The sequence below is a fragment of the Phaseolus vulgaris genome, chromosome 10 (genome assembly GCF_051622355.1).
Source record: "Phaseolus vulgaris cultivar YP4 chromosome 10, ASM5162235v1, whole genome shotgun sequence".
Taxonomy (NCBI): domain Eukaryota; kingdom Viridiplantae; phylum Streptophyta; class Magnoliopsida; order Fabales; family Fabaceae; genus Phaseolus; species Phaseolus vulgaris.
The window spans coordinates 30693671-30716761 of record NC_143507.1 but is presented as its reverse complement, the minus strand read 5'-3'; positions in this window follow the sequence as shown (position 1 = coordinate 30716761).

Here is a 23091-nt window from a genome sequence, read left to right as displayed (position 1 = left end):
ATGTTACATTTTTATTAAATAAATATTACTAAAAATATTTAGTGACATTTTTATAAATGTATCTATTGAAATGTAAAGATGTTACTAAAAGTCTTTAGTTACATAGGATATCCGTTACATTTGAAAAAATGTTACTAAATCTAATTAGTAACATTTTTCTTGATTTAGTAACATTTTCTTGATATTACTAATTATCATATATGTAGTAGTGGCTTCGCTTACGCATACTCGGATAGCTGCACCTTTCTAAGCTTGGTCGTCTCATCCTTGCCTTTAGCCAAACAACTTTAGTTATGATTACTAAATGCTCATCTTAAAACATTTTATATCTTACATATAAAATTATATGTCATTGCATATATGATTTCATCTAAAGATAATTAAATTTAGCATGTTCCCAATAAAAAAAATGTATAACAATTATCTCTAACAAGGCCATCTTTAATAATATAGCATTTTTCGTATAAAATTTGAGTTTTGTTTGGAAATGGGCTGGAATAATACTCAGACCCGAGAAGTTCGATAAAATAGAACTCAAAATGAATTTGGTTGTATTCGGACTTAAGTAGTTGTTGAACTTTGGAGCTTTGATGTTTCAAATCCATATGAAGCCTGAAGCTGTGCTGCTTTTTGGTTTGGGTTTAGATTAGGTTGTTTAGAATCTTTGTTAAGATCAGTTCTAAATCCTACACAAAGCTTGATCAATCAGTTTTAAAAGAAACAAGGTGTTTTTCCAAGCAAAGGGAAAACAATCAGTTGAATCATCGAGAAAATCGGTTGTTTGTCACTTAGCTGGCTTGAGGTTTCTGAAATTGTTTTCTGAATTAGTTATGCAACAACTTAACTCATTCAACCGGTTAAATCATGGTTTCAACCGGTTAAATGTGTGTTTTCATAACAACTTTTTGAAAACTTGTTTTAACTAATTCAGTGATTAAAACTGTCTTAAAACGGCTACATTTCAGAGCTATAAATATAGTCTCTCTTTCAAAGCAATATACACATTCAAATACAAAAAGTATTGATACATATTTGAGATCAAAGAGAGAGATTCATTTTTTGAAAAGAGTTTTTCAAAAGTGCAAGATTGTTGTTCAAGCTTTGTTGTGGTAACAAGTTATGATCATAGGAGTTTCCTGTATTGTGCAAATCCAGGTGTTTTCTATCCTTGTTTAGTTACTTGTAATAGTACTTCTTTTAACTGTTGTGTGTGTTTGAAAATCCTATAAAGACAGAGGGTTGTTTTGTCTTGAGGTATGAAGTGTTGCAAAGAGGGTGAGTAGGCTTTGTGGGATTCAAAGTCACCTCTTTGTGGTGAGTTGTAATCTGGTTGTGATTACTAGTGGAACTCAGAGATTGTCTGAGAACTGGATGTAGCTTTGTGTGAGTGAACCAGTGTAAACCTTTTGTGTAAATCTCTTCTTCTCTCAAAGTCTATAACTGTTTGTGATTAATTCATTTCTACTGCTGGTATAAACAACCGACTAAAACGAAGTTTTAACCAGTTAAAATTCTGATAACAGTTTCTGTTTGATTGCTTTCCTTAATTGCTTATCTTGATTGTTTGATAAAGATTCATTCTAGATCAAGTCTTTGTGAAAATCTTTCACTAAACAATTCACCCCCCTCTTGTTAAGCCATCAATTCTTACAATTGGCATCAAGAGCTAGGTTCTTGAAAATTACTCAAGTACTTGTTTCTATTTTTTTTTCTGAAAAATCTTTTTTGATTGCTGACAAAATGCCTTTTGGGGAAGGTGCTTCTTTGAATAAACCACCTCTGTTTTGTGGTAAAAATTATCCAATTTGGTGCATAAGAATGAAGTTCTTTATTGAATCATTAGATAACTAAATTGGGAATGTCATTTCAAACAATGCGTACATGCATATGCCTGAAAATAGCTTTGTATCATTTAGAAAAGAACACCTTGACTGTATTGCAAAAAATGTAATTGTCTTTGCTCTAGATCTGATGAATTACTCAAGATTGCAGAATGTATCTCAACTAAAGAGATGTGGGATACGCTTGAGAAATATCACAAGAATCCAAGGAGTGCTTTGTAGGACAAGGAAGAATCTTTTGTTGATTCGTCTTTTTCAAAAACCAAGGTGAAGGTTTGTCTCATGGCAAAGGAAGAATCTGGATCAAACCAAGTAAGTACATCTTCTTCCAATAATTGTGAAAATTATTTTCAACTTCTTAAAGCTTTCCAAGAAACTCATGAAGAAGCTAAAAGATTAGCTCTTTTAAATAATCGTTTGAAAAGTGAAAACAACAAGTTGAAAGAGAAAATCACAGTTCCAGAAAATGATTTGAGTCATTCAAATACTGATTTCAAAAATCTTGAACTGATTTATCAAAACTCATCTTGCAAATATGATTCAAGTTTTTGTAAAAATTGTGTGTCCTTACAAAAGAAATTTTTATACCTTGTGAAAACGATTGATAAAATTTCAAAAGGAATATCAAATCTTGAAGATGTGTTAGCATCTCAAACATGTGTTTTTGGGAAGAGGCCCAAGCACAAGCCCACATGCAAGCCCACCAAAGAATAGATTTGGGCCAACCACTAGAGTTATGGCCAAGAGGATCCAAGAAGACTGAAATGCTGCTACTGATGGCAGAGAAACATTCTTATACAAATGCCATAAACTCTAGTGTAGAGTAGAATTTAATTTCTTGTCAAAATTAGCATATGAACTTTATTTGTAATTTTTCTTAGAATTAATTTTGGCACCTAAAACACCAACCTAGGTAATCTTAGAGTTTCTAAAAACCTCTAAATTTACCAAGGCCAGTCTAGAAAGCCCATCGAGGAGGTGAGTATACAAACTAGACACACCCCTCCCCATGTGCTCATTTAGGCGCCACTTTTAGGAAGGAATTCATTTGAATTTCCCTCCACTTTCTTTTGAATTTCCAGCCCTCTAAACACTATAAATAAGAGGGCTTGGCTCGTGTATTTGCAAGATTAATATACTAGTGAATTGCTGCCAAATTTGAGCCAATTTCACTTCTTGTCTAGACCCACCAAAGGTTAGACTATTGATCTTGAATTCTCACCTTACCAAAGAGAGATGAAATCACCACTCTCATTCCCTACCTAGCATGCACCTCCAAGGCCACCACACCTCTTAGGAGGGCCTTGACCGTATACAATCCATTGTGCTTCTGCCGATCACCAACAAAAACTCCAATCAGGAAGACACTTCTCCATCATTAACCCTTAAAGCAAACAAAATGGATGTTCAAAACCTTTTTCAACTTTCACCAAAAATAAATCGGTTAAAAAGTCGAAAAAACCGGTTGTTTTTTGTTTCTACTACATCAAAAAGGGCCACTCTGTTAGGTTTGTGTAAAATCAGGAAGTTTTTTGTTCCTAAAGGTATTCTGAAATGGGTTCCTAAGGATCCTAAGGCTCCTTGGAAACACATTAACACTCATGGACCCAAATTTGTAAGGGGACCAGATCTAGCCACCTGATTTTAATTTTTGCAAGGTTGCTTGGAAAGAAAACAACATCTATGGTATCTAGATAGTGGTTGTTCCAAACATATGACTGGAGATGCATCCAAGTTCATCATTATTTCTCTCAAACAAGATGGGCATGTAACCTATGGTGACAACAACAAGGGAAATATACTTGGAAAAGGTACCATAGGCAATGAAAATAGCTTGCTTATTTATGATGTGCTTTATTTTGAAGGTTTGAAGCATAGTTTGCTCAGTATCAGTCAACTCTATGACAGAGGATATCAAGTAACCTTTAGAACGAATTCATGTGAAATTCGATTGCCAAATTCAAAAGATGTTCTACTTATTGTTAAGAGATCTAACAACATCTATTTGCTTGATATATCTAGCTCCACATCAATAGGTTGTCTTCTAGCAAAACATGAGGAATCATGGCTTTGGCATAGAAGAATTGCACACATTCATATGAATCATTTAAATAAACTTGTTTCAAATGAACTTGTTCATGGCTTACCCAAACTGAAGTTCGAGAAGGAACATGTGTGTAAGGCTTGTCAAAAGGGGAAAAAAACTAGAAAATCTTTTAATTTGAAAAATTGTGTTTCAACTTCAAAACCCCTTGAGCTTTTGCACATGGATCTTTTTGGTCCTTCTAGGACCATGAGCCTTGGATGAAGTATGTATGCTCTTGTGGTTGTAGATGACTTTTCCAGGTTTACTTAGACACTTTTCCTACACTCAAAGAAGGAAGCATATCTAGAATTTAAAAAGCTAGCAAGAAGGCTGCAGAACACATGTTGCAACAACATTGGAGCTATCAGGAGTGATCATGGAGGGGAATTTCATAATGAGAAGTTCATAAGCTTTTGCAACAAGTTAGGAATCTTCCACAACTTCTCTAAACCAAGAACACCCCAACAAAATGGAGTGGTGGAGAGAAAGAATGGATCTCTAGAAGATCTTGCAAGGACTATTTTGAATGATTCTTCCCTACCTAAGTGCTTCTGGGCTGATGTTGTGAGTACTGCTTGCTATGTGATGAACTATGTGCTAATCAGACCTATCTTGATGAAAACCCCGTATAAACTATTGAATGGAAGGAAGCCAAACATAGGTCATTTGAACATCTTTGGTTGTAAGTGCTACATTCTAAACAATGGCAAAGATAGTCTGGGTAAGTTTGATGCTAAATCAGACAAAGGTATCTTTCTTGGTTACTCTTTATCTAGCCATGCTTGTAGGGTCTATAATAAAAAGCTTATGACTGTTGAAGAATCTATACATGTTGTCTTTGATGAAACTAACAAGTCTGAACAAAGTTTAGCAAAGATGAACACAGAAGAAGGTGAACAAAACATCTTCCTGAAGAATCTTGACAACAACAAAGAAATTCAACCGGTTGATTTTGGGAAACAAGCGATTGAAAATCTGCAACAGGATCTACCAAAGGAGTGGAGGATCCCAAGAGACCTATCTATTGACAATATCATTGGCCAGATCAACAAAGTTGTATCCACGAGAAGGAATATGGCAAATTTCTACAACCATACAACAATTGTTTCCAAGATTGAACCATAATCAGTCAATGATACTCTCAAGGATGAGCACTGGACAACAATAGTGCATGAAGAGCTCAACCAGTTTGTGAGAAACGATGTGTTGACCCTTGTCCTTAATGTTGATCAAGAGTGATCAAGTGCTTTGAAAAATCCAAATCCTATGTGTTTGATGCAAGGTTGGTGTTGCTACTGTGTTTTGGGAGGGATCTAGGTAGAATAGAATGTGATCCACTCCTTTGTTGAATCTAAAACTGATGTGATTTAAAACCTTTTAGAAAATAAAGTGTTTTTCCAACTAAGTGAAAAACAACCTGTTGTTTTGTCGAATCAACTGGTTGTTTTACTCTTAGGAGTTTTTGAAAAGGTTGAAAACTGTTTTACTTTGGTTGACATAACTACCAAACCAAACAATCGGTTGTTTCGTGGTTTCAACCGATTGTTTCTTTGAAAATCCTATCAGAATTCTGTTTTGGTTGTTGAATGTGCTTTAAATGATTTCCAATTGAATACACTCCTTCATTAATTGCTTTGACCAATCTTTGGAAAATATAAATGGTTTCTTTATGTTTTCATACAAGCAAGAGAAACAAATTTGTGTTTTCTAGTTGTGACAAAAGTTGATTTCAAGATTTGAACATTCACATCAAGCTTTGGATTTTCAAAAAGAGTGGAATAGGATTGCAATTGTACTGATTTCAGTATGTTCTGTAAACAAGTGTAATCCCTTCTCAACCTTCTGTATTTTTGGTGTTGTGTTGCCAAGGAGTGTTATGTGCTATTGAGGTGGTGAAGATCAATACTCTTGTTGTTTGTTTTGCCAAAGGGAGTGTGTTTCTTGAAGGGTTCAAGGTCACTACTTTGGTAGTTTGTGTGTTGTAATCTGGTTTGATTACTTAGTGGATTACCTAGTAGTTTTCTGGGGACTGGATGTAGCTCTTGGCTTAAGAGTGAACCAGTATAAATTGTTGGTGTATCTCTCTCTTACCCTAAACTCATTTAAATTCTGTTTTAAGCTTTTCTGATATAAACAACCAATTGTTTCGAAGAAACAACCGATTGTTTTTCTGTTGCTTTGCTATTTTAGTGCTTATATTCTTGGATAACATGATTTCTATTCTGGATTCACACAAAGAATTTGTTAAACATTGAAAAAGTTTTCAAAAACCTTTCTTTAACAATTCACCTCCCCTCTCGTTTAAGGCCATATATTCTAACACCTAAGACAACCCAAATGAATGTAATAGGTACAAAATGGGTTTTCAGGAACAAGTCGGATGACTCAGGTATCATCATAAGAAATAAAGCCAGGCTCATTGCCAAGGGTTATAACCAAGTTGAAGGAATTGATTATGATGAGACCTTCGCACCGGTAGCAAGGTTAGAAGCTGTAAGACTTTTATTAGCTTTTGCTTGCATGAGTGGTTTCAAATTATTTCAGATGGACGTGAAAAGCGCTTTTCTCAATGGAGTTGTAAATGAAGAAATCTATGTTTCACAACCACCTGGATTGAAGATCATAAACATCCTGATCATGTATACAAGCTAAAGAAAGCCTTGTATGGTCTCAAGCAACCACCACGACAATGGTATGAAAGGCTAAGTAACTTTCTCCTATCTCATCAATATGAAAGATGAAAGGTTGATAAAACTTTGTTAATTAAAAAGGTTAATTCTAATGATATCTTAGTACAAATATATGTGGATGATTTTATATTTGGTTCTTCTAATGCAAAATTTTGTGAGGAATTTGTCAAAGCTATGTTGGGAGAGTTCGAGATGCAATGATGGGGGAACTTTCGTTCTTCCTTGGACTGCAAGTCAAGCAATCCAAAGAAGGTATCTTTGTATGTCAAACCAAGTACTGCAATGACATACTCAAGAAGTTAGAGATGAAAGCCTGTAAAGATGCAGCAATGCCTAAGTCAACAAAATTGCAACTTAGATGGTGATGAAGCTGGACCAGAAGTTGATCAAACCAAATACAGGGGATTAATAGGCTCTCTACTGTACCTTACATCAATCAGACCAGATATAATGTTCGTTGTTTTCCTTTGTGCACAATTCCAAGCTTGTCCCTAGGAATCACATCTCAAAGCTGCCAAGAGGATCTTGAATTATTTGAAAGGCACAACATCCATTACGCTATGTGTTGACCCAAGTGGTGTTCAAGCTTTGAAGAATCCAAACCCTTTGAAGGATGTTGAAGCCTCTGCTGTGCTTGGTGTTGCTGTGCTGGTTTAGCTTAGTTCTGGGGTAGTTTGAATGTTGTAATTCACCCTTTGATTAAATCTAAAGCATTAGCAATCTCAATCTTTGTGAAAGTAAAATGTTTTCAAAACTAAGTTAAAACAACCGATTGTTTTGTCGAAACAACCGATTGTTTATACTTAGGTGTTTTGAGAAAAAGATTGAAAACTATTTTTAAAATGGTTGAATTGTTAAGAACCAAAACAATCGATTGATTTGAGGAAACAACTGATTGTTTGTTTTGGGACCATAACAGAAAAACTGTTTTAGCTTTGACTGAGCTTTAAATGTTTTAACTGCTTACGCTCCAGTCATTAAATGCTTTGACCAATCTTTTAATGCAATTTAAGAGTTTGTTAAGATTTGATAACAAACTACATCTTTGAATAAATTCAGAAAAATAGATTTGACAATTAATCTTTGACAAGTTTTTGCTAAGAGTTTTTGAGTTTTTCAAATAGCTAAGATTGCTAAGAGTGTGTGATTGATCAAAGTTGTGGAATAAGATTCTACTTGTATTGATTTCAGATTATCTTCTGTAACAAGTGTAATCCTTGTATTCTCTGTAAAACAAGTTTCGTTTCTGTGATTGCTAAGATTGGTTGTGTGTTCTTGAGGGGATCAAGATCAGCAATCTTGGTGTAGGTGTGTTGGCCAAGGAGAGTGTGTTTCTTGAGGTGTTCAAGGTCATTCTCTTGGTTGTTGTGTAAGTGATCAAGGTGTGGTTGCTTAGTGGATTTCCTCAGGGTTTCTGAGAAGACCGGATGTAGCTCTGGGTTTGGAGTAAACCAGTATAAACAACTGTGTACAATCTCTCTATCTCTAACTCTTTAAATTCAGTTTTATTTGTTGTTTGCTGGTATAAACAACCGATTGTTTCTGTGAAACAACCAATTGTTTTTTTGGTACTGCAGCTTTTGCTTGCTGTTTTGGCGAACTAAATTTCTGAATCAATTGTTTCCTGAGATAAATTCATTCTTGTTTTAAAAGTTTACGAAAATCTTCTTTAAACAATTCACCCCCCCTCTAGTTTAAAGCCATCCATTCTAACAATTGGCATCAAGAGCTTGGTTCTTGAAAGTTATTCAAGTTGATCCTAAAAATATTTTTTAATGGCTGATAGACTACCTTTTGGGGAAGGTGCTTCAATTAACAGACCACCTTTGTTTTGTGGTTTGAACTACCAATTTTGGAAAGTAAGAATGAAAATATTTATGGAATCTCTTGACAAAGGAATTTGGGATGCAATTGAAAATGGTCCTTTTGTTCCAAAGTTTGGAAAGGATGGATCTGTCATTGAGAAACCATGGTCTCAATGGACTGATGCAGAAAGCAAAAAGGCCAAATTCGATTGCATTGCCAAAAATATTATAACCTCTGCTTTAAATTCTGATGAGTTTTTCAGGCTCTCGCAATGAAAATCATCAAAACAAATGAGGGACACCTTGGAAGTCACTCATGAAGGAACAAATGAGGTGAAAAGAGCTAGAAAGTATGCTCTTATCCAAGAGTATGAGATGTTTAGAATGCTTAAAGGAGAAAAAATTGCTGAGGTGCAGAAAAGATTCACGCACATCATCAATCACCTTATGAGCCTTGACAAGACCTTTGATAAAGAAGAGATTAACATCAAGATCTTGAAATGTCTTGATAGAGCATGGCAACCAAAGGTAACTGCTATTTCCGAATCTAAAGATCTAACATCATTAAGTGTTGCTTCTTTGTTTGGAAAGCTTAGGGAATATGAGCTAGAGATGAATAAACTCAATGTTCAAGAGAGTGAAGATAAGCACACAAGTGTTGAACAAGATGCTTTGATGTCCCCAAATCCAAGAGGAAAGCTTGAAGACCTTGTTGCTGGGTGTGTGTGTTGTCTAGTTGTTTGAAACTTGTTAATTCACTCCTTAAGTCGATCCAAGTTCATTTGAATCTTTAACTTTTTGAAAAGATGTGTTTTCTAAAAAGCTGTAAAAAATTTAACATGTTGTTTTTCAAAACAACAGGTTGTTTTATCTTAGCTGTTTTTGAAAAACTTGGTTGACTTTGCTGTCAAACCAAAACAATCGATTGTTTCGACAAAACAACCGATTGTTTTCCTGCAAACCTTAACAGAATTCTGTTAAGCGGTTTTAATATGTTTTAAATGATCCTAACTAACTTGGCTCCTTTATTAAATGCTTTTGACCACTTGGTGGGTCTATATAAAGGTGGTTTTACGCTCCTAATCTTGAAGTAACAGAAAGACTTTATCAAAACAGTTTTTCCAAGATTTGAAAGAGCTTTGGATCATTCTTAAGTGTGTGGAATAGGATTGGGTTGTAATTCTGAACTTTAAGCCTTGTAATACCAGGTGTATTCTATTCCCTTCTTCCTTGATTACTGTATTTTTGTAGTTGTGTTGCCAAGGAATGTTGTGTGTTCTTGAGGTGTTCAAGATCAACATTCCTGGTGTGGTTTGCCAAAGGTAGTGTGTTTCTTGAGGGGTTCAAGGTCACTACTTTGGTGTGTGGTGTTTTTTTGTAATTTGGTTTTGATTGCATAGTGGAATACCTAGTGGTTTCTGGGGACTAGATGTAACTCTTGGTGTAAGAGTGAACCAGTATAAATTGCTTGCGTGCTTATCTCTTACCCTTAACTCTTTAAATTCTGTTTTTAAGTTGTTTTTATAAACTGCTGATAAAAACAACCGATTGTTTCGAAGAAACAACCGATTGTTTTTCTGATATCATCTTGAAACAATTTTGGTTCTTTGTTTATTTGATTTCTTTCTCTGTAATTCAGCATTGAATTTCATTATACCTTCAAAGTTTGCGAAAGTCCCCCTTAAACAATTCTTTGCGAAAGTCAGTGCCTATATCTGAATATGTTTTTTCTGAAAGAGAACATCTTGATTGTGTAGCTATGAACATCATTGTATCTGCACTTGATTCTGCTGAATTGCTTAAGGTTTCAGAATGTAGTTCTGCCAAAGAAATGTGGAATATCCTTGAAGAGTATCACAAGAATCCAAGGAGTGCCTTGATGGACAAAGAAGAATCTTTTGTTGAATCTTTCTCTTCAGAATCCAGAAAAGAGGTTTATCTTATGACAAAAGAAGAATCTGGATCAAGTCAAGCTGTAGGGAACAAAAACTGTCAATACTCAAGTGATGAGAGTGAAGAGGAAACATTTAGGTTGCTGTTTAAGAAATTCAGCAAGTCCCTAAAGAAGAGAAACAACAAAAGTGACTCATTCAACAGGTATGATAACAAGAAACCTACTGAGTTTAACGCTAACATATATACATGCTTTGGATATGGTGAACAGGGTCATATTAAAACTGAATATCCCAACAAAAAGAGGAAAAACTTCAAGAAGCATGAAAAGAAAGGAAAATCAAGAAGAGCTTATAATGATGACTCATCAAGCTCCTCTTCAAGTGATGAAGAAGAAACAAATTTATGTCAAATGACAAGACAAGAAAGTGACACAAGCAGTGTAAGTTCAAGCTCTTCCATTAATGTTGAAAATTATAGCCAACTTCTTGAGGCCTTCAATGAAACTCATGAGGAAGCTAATAGATTGGCTCTTTTAAATAAACAGTTGAAAGATTTGAACAAGTCATTGGAAATAGAGTCAAGATCTTGGAAGAAGAGTTAAACCATTCAAAAACAGATTTTGAAAGTTTGGAAATGATTTACAAAAACTCTTCTTGCAAGTGTAATTCTAGCTTTTGTGAAAATTGTGAATCACTTGAAAAGAAAGTCCACTACCTTTTAAAAACCATGGACAAGTTTTCCAAAGGCCAATCCAATCTTGAAACTGTTCTTGCTTCTCAAAAATGTGTTTTTGGCAAGGCTGGGTTGGGGTTTAATCCAAACAGCAAGAACAAATCTGTTTCAAAACCCTTTTCAAGTTTCTTTGAAAAACAACCTGTTGTTTTATCGAAACAACCGGTTGAAATTTTTCATTACTGCATGAAAAGGGGCCACACTATTAGATTCTGCAGAGTAAGAAGGTTTTCTATTCCTAAAGGTATTTTGAAATGGGTTCCTAAGGTTTCTAAGGTTCCTACTAACATCATTGGACCCAAATTCATAAGGGGACCAAATCTTGCTTCTTAATCCTCTTTTGTAGGTATCCTTTGCAGCCAAGAATCATCTTTGGGCTTGAAGAATGACTGTCAAAGGGAAAAGTGACAAGAGTTAAGTCAATCTTTGTACCTACACTTTCAATTGTATATGTCTTGCAAGGTTCTTTGAAAGTCAAGAGACATCTTGGCACATGCATAGTGGGTGCTTAAAAGAGAAACTTCAAGAATAAAGAGAGTATGTGTGTTTTCATTTCTCATTTTATGTAAGTGTGCCTTGTGACCATATGAACATCTCAAAGTCTTCTTTTTGGGTGAATCTATTGGGGTTCTCTATGCAAAGGTATGAACAAATTGCATACTGCATTTTCATCAATTTAAAAGGTAATTTCTGGTTATGAAAAATGTATTTTTTTGCTGCCACAATAAAACAACCGATTGTTTTTCCTCTGGCACCTTTGTATAACGCTGTCAAGTTTGTTTATGCATGATTAAACCTATTTCTCCTTTTCAAATATTGCTTTTGGACAAATATACATTAAGTGTGCCTTAAATGTTGATAATAAAAGTTATATCCACTTGTTTTCTTGAAAGCTCTATGACATGTTCTATTCTTGAAATGTCAAAATTGGTTGTACTGCTGGACTACTCTATTATCATTCTGATTTCTGCTTTGTACAACCCTTCTCATTGTCTATTTGTAGATCAAATAGGGGGAGAAGTTTATACTTGATTTGGTTGTATAGTTAGCTTTAAATCTGTGCATTATGTTGTTGCTTCTCTGCATTTGATTACTTCAATTTTTCTGGTTTTTCTGCTAATGTTGTATATGCAGAAAACTGGTTTGTGTGTGTCTTGTTATCTTGTTGCTATACTTGCTTTGTATATGTATCAATTATGTGTTACAGGACCTTTCAAGTACAGGTGCTATGATGAAGAATGATCAAAGTAATGCTTATGGTTCAAGAGCATACACCTTACTCAAATTCTTGACAAGTCAAAATTCATGACTGTTCCGTCCGGTTGACCGAGACGTCTTCGTGCGCGACCTCAACCGTCAGCTAGGGTCTCCTTCCCACTGGTTACCTGTGGAATCCTGCAAAAAAGAGGACAAAGAGGCGCCCTAGCGGCCGTTTGCACTCCGACGCTCAAGTCAGCCAGCAAGAAACACCAAAACTGTTCACCTACGTCTCTGAGCACCGCGTATGACACTCTGAAGGTGGTAAAATGGACTGTGTATTGTGTGTGTTTTCTCTCCCTCAGGCAAAGATATTCCCCAGTCGCTTGTACGTAACTTTGAAGCACGAGCAAGCAACTAGAGAGTTCTAGAAAATCTGCCAAAAGTTCGAACCCCGTTTCCAACATTCTCCGCGCTATTTAAACTACCCAAGCATTAAAGCGCCTTAAAGCGCCTTTAATTACAAATGTAACGCACTCAATCAGCGTATTTAATTTAGAAAACGTAGCGCATTTAAGACGTTGAAACGCTTGAGAGCCATTATAGTACCTGAATGCTCGAAAGGGAAACTGTATTGAATGACTTTAATTACCTGGCACCTGACTAACGGGTGTTTCCATTCTGACATGGCTGTTGTACACGTGGAGGGCCTCACGACGTCGTGACCCCATCTGGGGGCGTTTCGGCCCACCTGGGGACGTTTCTACGTGTGAGTCCTCCTGCTTGGGAGTGCTACTGTGCTAGGGGTGACTTTTTGGGTGCCAACTCATGCCCCCAATCATCTAGTCACTTACTCTGGGAGCGTATCTGTCTTCCTCTCGTACCCTGCATCCGGTTACCCTGGGCGTGACCTTCCTCTTGGGTCGTATCTGTCCCGAAGGCGTCTCTGGGGCGGCAGGGGTACTTCACGAGTCAGGTTGCCCTACACTGATGCTATCACTATGGCCTTGAAGCCACCTTTTCCTTCTCTTTATCGCTCCCCCGAGCTATCGGGACCTGAGGCCTTCCCACGGCGTCGCTCCCTCCATGGTCTTTCTTATCCATGGGTATCGGGGAACCACACTGTGATTGCCTTGCTTTAGCACTGTTTGATCTGGCGACGCCCTGGTTGGGCGACGCCTTCACCTAGGCGACGCCTTGTCTTGGCGACGCTTCCTCTTGGCGATGCTGGCACTTGGCGTCTCTCCACCTAGGCGACGCCCTGCGTTGACTTTGACTCTCCAGTCGTTGACTTTGACCTTGACTTAGTCAACGCCCGGATACGAGACGGTACATAAGCCCCCCAGTCTTAAGCCGAAGACTTGTCTTCAGCGCAAAGACTAAAGCCTCACCCACGCCGTCCACGTGCCATCCTGATGACGTGTCATTCCCTGCTGACTCAACAATTCTTCGAATTACTGACGTGACACTTTCTGAACCACAGGGGTATTCTTAATGGCTGATTGGACATCCTCTGAAATGGGAAAAATAATGCCCTTTGAGGCTGCGCTTAATCGCGTGCCACGTGGTTCATCGTGCGGTCATTTTTAAGAACCTCTTGCGCTCCCCTTGAGCGCTTAATCCTGCAACACGTGGCATCATCACACGGTCATCATTTGTTGTCCCTCGCGCTTCTCGTAACGTTTAAGTTACCCAAACCCCGCGCTTGCAACCACTGTTACATCCATTTTCTCTGCCCTTTCTCACTATTCATCTTCTCTGAATCCCTTCTCTCGCGACCCCTGTTCATTCGTGCTTCCGCTCTCCACGCCCTTCAGCCCCCAAAGGTACGGTTTTTTCCCTCCTTGATGATTCTCTTCACTGTATGAACTGCCTGGGACTGTCCATATTACCGCATTTCTTTGGATATCGTTTGTATGATTCTTTGTTCCTCTCGTTCCCCTTCGCTCTCGTGTGGGTAGGGCGCTCCTAGGATTCTTCCATTTTTTCCCCTTTTCTTCTCCCAACCCCTTTTCTCTGAACCCTTTCTTTTTCTTTTGATCTTCAGCTTTGGCATCGATGGCGAAAACTAAGACCGCCGTGCCTCCCCCGCTCCCTAAGTCTTATTATAAGGGCGAATACGACTGGGCTCCCAACGATCTTCTCGACGAATGCTCCCTCCTAAACTCTGTTGAGGACGTGGAGGCTCACAGGGGGGACCCTGCGCTTTATAATTTCAACGCCTTTCATAAAAATCACGACTCCCAAGTCCTGGTATGCCGGGTGCGACCTGGGATGCTCGTCTGTGCGGACTCAAGAGATACTGGGGGAAACCCCTTCTTCTTCCTTTATCAAATGGTACTCAAGAGAGTGGGCCTGCGTCTGCCCCTTACTTCTTTCGAGAAAGAGTTGCTTACAGAGATAAACACCGCTCCCGCCCAGCTCCACCCCAAAAGCTGGGCTTTCGTGAGGGGGTTTCAGATTCTCTGCGGCTATCTAGGTGTCCCCTCTTCTGTAGACGTTTTTCTTCACTTTTTCGAGGTAAAGAAACAGGGGAAGAGCCTATGGATGAGCTTTTCTGGCATCGCCGGGCGCATCATCCTTACGCTCTTCCAAAATTCGTTCAAAGGATGGAAAGGGAAATTCTTCAAAGTGCGTGCGACCAAGCGCGATCCTACCATCCTAGAGGGCTTTCCCCTATACTGGACGGATAAGCCCATAACCATGAAGGCCCTGGCTTTGGATGAGCTTACCCCCTCCGACCGGGACGTGTGCAAAGCCTTGGCGGGATTGGGGGTAGTCTTCGATACCGCCAAACTCATCGCGAACGAATTCAACGCCCATGGGCTTGCTACCTACTTTGGTATCTGCCCTTGATTGTTTATGATGCATTAGCTGTTGTGGTTATCTGCGTGTGTTTGGCCATAAAATTTCCCTTCTGCTTCATCTGAACCAACCTTTACTCTACTATTTTTCGCTGCTGCAGGTTCAGTGATGACTTCCTCGAGGCGGCTTGCTCTTGCCAAATTTTTGAAAAAGGCAAAATCTACCAAAGAAGGTGGGGACGTCGTCGCCTCTGACGTGCCCACCGTCGCTTCCCTGCCGATTCCTCCACCGTCTGCTTCTCCTCCTCCTATTGCTGCGGTTCCATTAGCCATGGCGTCGACCCCTGCCTCAGCACGCCCTAACAAAGGGAAAAGGGTGTTGATAATAGATTCTGACAGCGAAGACTCGGGTACTGCCCTGGTTTCCCATAAGAGGAGGGCTACGGGTCTCCCTGCCTCACCCGCCGCGCCCCCCGGCGATGGGAACTCTCTCAGGGACGATCCTCCTAGTACCACCTCACCGCCACCTCCACCAGCCCACGAGGAGCGAGAGGAAAGGATTGACTCGGTTCCCCCGCCTTCGCCGTTGCCGCATCGTGACGCAGCTGAGGCCTCGGGCTCCGCCCCTCCTGTATCAGTCCCTGGCTCGACTTCGCGCAAACCCCGGATTCCTCGCTCCATTCATAGGGAGTTGACGCAGGGCTTCACCGAAGGAATGTCGTCGACTGACCCTCAAAAGGGGGGAGACATGCCTTATTATATGGGGGCCTTCCTGGCGGTGGCAATCAAGTGGCGCACTCAGGCTCGAAATGCTATCAAAGGGAGGGAGGCTCTCCGCAAGCTGAGACAAGAGGTGGTGGCGTTGAAGGAGGAGAAGCAAAACTGGGGACTCAAGGAGGAAGCTTCCCAATCTCTACTAAAACTGGCCCATGAGGGCAGGAGGGAGCTGAGGCGTACGCGCGAGAACTGGAACAGGCGCATGCCGCTCAACTAGCCCAGCTCACCTCCTATCAAATCCAAAACATTGGCCTCCAAGAGGCGGCTCTTACATCCGAGGTGCAGCGGAGAAAACTTGATGAGTTGGATGCTGCTTGGAGGCAGAAGCTAGGTGAGAGAGAGGACGCCTTGGCTGCGAAGGTTGAAGCTTTGAGCCTTCTCCAAGCCGAGGCTTGCAAGCTCCGCGTGGAGAAGGAATTCCTGGAGAAGCAATTGACATCCAAGGATTCCAGGATTACGGAACTAGAGGGGGAGGTCCAAGAACTGACTGGGGAGATGGCGGGGGTGTTTGAGGAGGGCTTCCAAGAGGCTCTGACCCAGGCGTCCTGCGAGAACCCGGACATTAATATTTCGAACTGCGACCCCACACACCACGTCGTCGACGGGAAGGTCGTGCCCATGGACTTGGATGACTGAACCGTTGTCTCTCACCCGCCACCTTTACCTTCAAGCTTAATTCCTTTATACTTTACCTTTGTTTTTGACTTCCTCTGTTAAGACTTGTAATTCTTTGAACCATCCGTACTCTTGTTACAAATCTGGGTGTTCGTATGATTGCTTTTGTGCCTTCGCGATATAGAATCCTGCTTGTGCGTCCTTACTCTCATTCTTTGCCTTCGCGCGCTTCAGTTATTTTATTTGTGTTTTGCCTGTTTCTTTCACTTCGTTGGATGGCCTTGTATGCCCGGGAAAGGTCGCGTGCCAACCCTCCCGCCCATGGAGAGGCTCACCTAGTGACGTCGTATCGTCCACGGGGTGTCTCTAACACCGAAACGGTTCTTTCCTTGATTCTTAGCACCCGGCGCCCACGCCTAAGGAGAGGCCTGCTACAGCAGCGCCGTATCGTCCCCGGGTGTCTAAAACGTCGAGTGCTTTGGGGGGGGGGGGGGTCGTTCCCTCTATGGTCTTTCCTTCCCATAGGTATCGGGGAACACCCTGCCAGCGATTCGCCGGTGTTTGGCGGTCTTATCTCCCTCCACATTCTTTCCTACCCGTGGGTATCGGGGAGGTGACGCCAGCAACTAACTCTCCCCCCTTCAATTTCGTCTCCCTCCACAATCTTTCCTACCTGTGGGTATCGGGGAGGCGACCCTGTAGATATTTGGGTTGGCGACGCCCGCGACGTCTCACGCTGGCGTCGCCCTTCACGTCCTTCCAGGCGACGCCTCGGGCGTTACCTTTACTTCGACATTGACTTTAATCCTTGCCTTGGCCGACGCTTGATGACAGTGAAGAGCTCAAGGTTTTGTCCGCGCCATCCACATGGCGCTTCTTGTATGGCTGATGGGACGTTCCGTCATTCGACTTGATCCACGTGGCGCTGCTTGTATGGATGATGGGACATTCAGTCATTCCACTGAGTCCTGACTCCTGCTGTGCCCCTGACCCACTTTCGACGGCGCATCGTACCACTGGATATTCTGTTGATACGACGTTCTCTGATTTTAACCAGCGGTGCCAGGGTCATCCTTCCATCTTCTGCCACGTGGATCAATCGTGCGGTGCATCCATTCGCGTCGTTTGGCGCTCTAACCGCTTTATTTAACTCTTCAAACTCTGAAACTATCCTCATCATTTTCTCACTCTTCATAACCTACTTACGCTCTTTCTTCTTGCACCCTTCCTTCTTGCACCCTTCCCTTTCTCACGAAGGGTTATTCCAGCATTCGCTTCCCTCGCTCAACTCTTGCATTTCCGGCAGTCCCTACACTCTTGACAATCCCTAATCTTGTCAAAGAATGTCTTCTCATGCTGCTTCCTCCAGGGTCAATCCCAAGGACTTGTACCCTTGGGCTTCGAGTGAACTTCTTGACGAGTGTTCATGCTTACTCGCTCCCAGGGCCATAAGGGAGCACAAAGGGGATTCGTGTTCCTATGACCATCGGGCGTTCGCGAGGAGGCATGACGACGACAGCGCCGTGCTCCCTTGCACTCTAGGGGAGCCAGTATGTGGAGACGAACGGGCCAACGAAGGGGTCCCTTTCTTTTACTTTTACCAGGTGGTGTTCAAGACCATCGGAGTGCGCCTACCCTTCTCCTGGTTCGAGAAGGAACTGCTGACGGAGATCAACGTCGCTCCGGCCCAGTTATACCCCAACAGCTGGGCCTTTGTCAAAGCCTTCGACATTCTCTTCGGGTTTCTGGGCTGTGCACCCTCGGTTGACCTCTTTTTTCACTTCTTCGAGGTGAAGAGGCAGAGACACAACCTCTGGGTAACTCTCAGTAATGTACCCGGGAGAGTTCTCTTCACACCCTTCCAAAGCTCGTTCACCGGGTGGAAAGGCCGGTTCTTCAAGATCTGCCGTACTGACCTTGTTCCCGACGCTCTGGATGGGTTTCCGCTGTACTGGGTGAGAGAGGCGAGGGCCCTCAAAACCAAACCCTTCAAGAAGCTGGCTCCAAGTGATCAAATAGCTTACCGGATTCTTGCTGAGGCGGGAGGTTTTGACTCTGCCACTTTGATCAACCTGGAGTTCAACGCTGGGACTCTCGAAAAGTACATATGTAAGAGCCACTGCCTTAGAAACTTCGGCCTTCATTACTTTCTAACTGTGTATGTCTTGCTTCATGGTGTCTCTGACACGTTTATCTCCCTTGGTGCAGGTTCAAAAATAAACCAAGAAAGGAGGACACGACTTACTCGAGCTCTGCGGGCTGGGAAAGGGGCTTCGCCTTCCTCCAGTGTTGATTCTGATGGCCACTGAGAAATGGCTTGTTCGTGTTTTTGCATGATTTGTAGCGTTTGCTCCGTTTGTGCTACTCCCATTGTATTGAACATTGCTTGTAACAACAACTTTTCAATATCATACTTGATTTTTTGCAACGCCACTTTACTTGGTATATGCTTCGCGTACCGCGCGCTTTTCTTTCGTCCTGTTCTTCCAACGGTGCATGCCTTCACCTGGGCGACGCCTTCACAGGGGCGACGCCTTTATCTAGGCGACGCCTTCTTTCTTGGCGACGCCATGACCTAGGCGACGCCTTCTTTCTTGGCGACGCATCACATTACTTCAAACGGAGAAAGATAAAGGCTGAAAACCAAGGCACTTCTTTTTCTCAAACTGGTTTTACCTTTTATTAGGGTGACCTCATTAAAAAACCCCCGAGAGGGAAAAAGAGCGTCCCCTTCAACTAAATTGTTACATACTGCTTACATAAGTCAACTGAAATAAAATTTTAAGTTCGTTGCATTCTAACTGCGCGGGATAGAACCTCCATCTAAAGTCTCCAGGTTGTACGAACCGTTGCCCTTAGCCTCAGTAACTCTGAAGGGTCCGGTCCACTTGGGAGACAGCTTATTCTCCAACTCGTATGGGTGAGCTTTCCTCATCACTAGGTCGCCGACCTGAAACTGTCGCGGCTTTACCTTAGAGCTATATTGCCGCTCTACTCTTCTCTTCATCGCTTCAGCTTTTATTCTAGCTTCTTCCCTGGCCTCGTCTAGCAGATCCAGGTTTACCCGCCTCTCTTCATTGGATTCCTCCACCACAAAGTTTTGAAAACGTGGTGAGCTTTCATGTATTTCTACTGGAATCATCGCGTCCGACCCGTAAACCAAACTGAAAGGCGTCTCCATAGTAGAGGATTGGGGCGTGGTGTGATATGCCCATACGATCCTTGGTACCTCTTCCGCCCACGCCCCTTTGGCTTTCTCTAACCTTCTTTTTAACACCCTTAGCAGAACTCTGTTTGCCGACTCCACTTGTCCATTGGTCTGGGGGTGTTCAACCGATGCGAACACTTGTTTGATTCCTACTTCAGCACACAGATTTCTCAACTGCTGACTGGCAAACTGGGTCCCGTTATCAGATATCAGGCGCCTAGGTACGCCAAAACGGCACACAATATTCTTCCACACGAAATGCTGTACCTTGTGCGCAGTGATCTGTGCAACGGGCTCTGCCTCTATCCATTTGGTGAAGTATTCGATGGCGACAATCAAATACTTCATCTGCCTGATCGCCAGTGGGAAGGGGCCCAGGATGTCGATTCCCCCAGTATGGAAAGGCCACGGGCTGTATATGGATCGCAATTCTTCTGGCGGTGCCTTGTGCCAGTCGGCGTGCTTTTGGCATTGCCTACACCGCTGGGCGTGCCGTGCGCAGTCCTCTTTCACTGTTGGCCAGAAGAAACCTGCGCGTATTACCTTGGAGGCTAAGGATCTTCCCCCTACGTGGCTCCCGCAGATGCCTTCGTGTAGCTCCGCCATTATCCTGGTGCACTCATCGCCACTGACGCATGTTAGGATAGGGTGAGTGAAACCGTGCCTGAACAGCACCCCATCCACCAAAGTATATCTTGCGGCATTTCTTTTGACTTTTTTACCCTCTTCAGGGTCCACTGGGAGAGCCCCATCCGCCAGGTATCGCTTATAGGGCGTCATCCAGGTGTCTCCCTTGGACAAAACGCATACCTGCATCTGCTCTCCTTCGGGCACCTCTGCGTACATGCTGATGCGGGGCGCCCTCTGCGTATCTTGGGTCAAAGAGCAATGACTCCTCGGCCTTCCCCTTGTTGCATAAATCTGGAGGACATCCACTCTGTTGTCTTCCACGAATCTACGCGGAGCTTTGAGAGTCTCTTGGATCACTGTCCTCTGCCTACCCCCTTTGCCTGAACTGGCCAGCTTTGCAAGCAGGTCAGCTCTGGCATTCTGCTCCCTCGGGACATGTATCAGCTCAAGCGCGTTAAATGCTCCCTTTAACAACTGGACGTATTTCAGGTACGCCGCCATCTGTGGGTCCTTCGCCTGGAAATCACCCGACACTTGCCCCGTAATCAGCTGGGAGTCACTCTTCACCAGGAGGTTCTGTGCGCCCATCTCCTTGGCCAGGAGCATTCCTGCTATCAGGGCTTCATATTCTGCCTGATTGTTACTTGCCTTGAAGGCGAAGCGCAGGGCCTGCTCGATCAGTATGCCGTCGGGTCCCTCCAAGACTGTTCCCGCACCGCTCCCTTGTTGGTTGGAAGAGCCATCAACCGAGAGCAGCCACTGCGAACTCACCTCCACCTCTTGCTCACCTCCGGGCGACAGTTCCGCTATAAAATCTGCGTACACCTGCCCTTTGATGGATCCTCTAGGCTCATACTGGATGTCGAATTCTGACAGTTCTACCGCCCAGCGCACCATTCTTCCCGCCACATCAGGCTTCTGCAGCACTTTCTGTATAGGGAGGTTGGTCATCACCACCACTGTAAAGCTGTGGAAGTAATGACGGAGCCTCCTGGCAGAAAATACTACCGCTAGCGCCGCCTTCTCTAGCGCTTGGTACCTCGTCTCAGCTCCCTGTAACGCCTTGCTTACGAAATAGATGGGCTTCTGACTCTGGTCCTGCTCCTGGACTAACACAGAACTGATGGCCCGCTCTGTTACAGTAAAATATAACCGGAGGAGCACGCCCGTTACCGGCTTGCAGAGGACCGGTGCCGTCGCCAGGTACTCCTTCAGCTTAATGAAAGCCGCTTCGCATTCCTCAGTCCATGCAAAGCGACTGTTTCTCTTGAGGCACTGGAAATATGGGTGCCCCTTCTCTCCTCCGGCGGAAACAAACCTCGAGAGCGCCGCCATCCGCCCTGTCAGCTGTTGCACCTCCTTTACCGACGTCGGGCTCCGCATGGCGATAATCGCCGCGCATTTGTCGGGGTTCGCCTCTATCCCCCTCTCTGTGAGCATAAAACCCAAGAACTTACCGGCCTCTACCCCGAAAACACACTTCTCCGGGTTTAACTTGAGGCGGTACTTGGATATTGTGACGAACAACTCCTCCAGGTCCGCCATGTGCTGCGCCCTACTCTGCGACGCCACCACCATGTCGTCTACATAGGCGTACACATTCCTCCCGAGCATTGGCGCCAGGACCTTGTCCATTAACCTTTGGTACGTGGCGCCCGCATTTTTCAGCCCAAAAGGCATCACCTTATAGCAGTAAGTGCAGGTCTCAGTCATGAATGCAGTCTTGCTCTCGTCTCTTGGGTGCATCTTGATTAGGTTGTACCCCGAAAAGGCGTCCAGGAAACTCAGCACCTTGCTGCCGGACGCACTGTCTACCAAGGCGTCGATGCTGGGCAGCGGATACGAGTCCTTTGGGCATGCCTTGTTCAGGTCCATGAAGTCAACACACATCCTCCACTTTCCGTTCGCCTTTTTCACCAAGATGACGTTGGCGAGCCACTCAGGGTATTGAATCTCCCTGATGTGGCCAGCACTCAACAGCTTTTGCGTTTTGTCTTTCACCACCTGCTGTCGTTCCTCATTGAACTTTCTCCTTCTCTGACGCACGGGACGGACCGTGGCGTCCATGCTGAGGTGGTGACACAGGAAATCAGGATCAATGCTTGGCATATCCGAGGCGAACCATGCGAAGGCATCCAGGTGGCGTGAAATCACTTCTACCACCCCTTCCTGTTCTTCTGGGCTCAGCGAACTTCCTAACTTGAAAGTCTTGCCGCCAATCTCCCTTTCTACGGCGTTAGCCGCGGGCTGTTCCCTGCTATCATCTTCGACGGGCGCCGCCTCTACCACGGGCGTCGCGTCGTCAGGACCTTCCTCCATAAGCGCATCTGCTTCGGGCATCGCCCTCTCCGCTATGGTCTCTTTAGGCGGCAACCCAACGGGCGTCGCCTCAATCATCGTCGTGTCCGCGCTCGGCGGACGTTCATACACCATGAACACGCCTCTCTTCGTTTTCAGGCTGTTCTCATAGCATTTCCTTGCCTCCTCTTGGTCTGACCTGATGACTATCACCTGGCCATTGAGGTCCGGCAGCTTCATCTTCATGTGACGTGTGGAGGACACCGCGTTCAGACGGTTTAATGCCGGTCTGCCCAGCAAAATATTGTAGGCAGAGTTGGCGTTCACGACAAGGTACCGGATGCTTTCGGTACGGGAGGCCTCTCCGTCTGTGAACGTAGTCCTCAACTCCAGGTAACCCCGGACTTCCACCTCGTTATCCCCGAACCCATACAGGCACCCCGTATAGGGACTCAACAGATCGGGGGACAACCGTAACTTATTAAAGGTCGACAGAAACATGACGTCTGCCG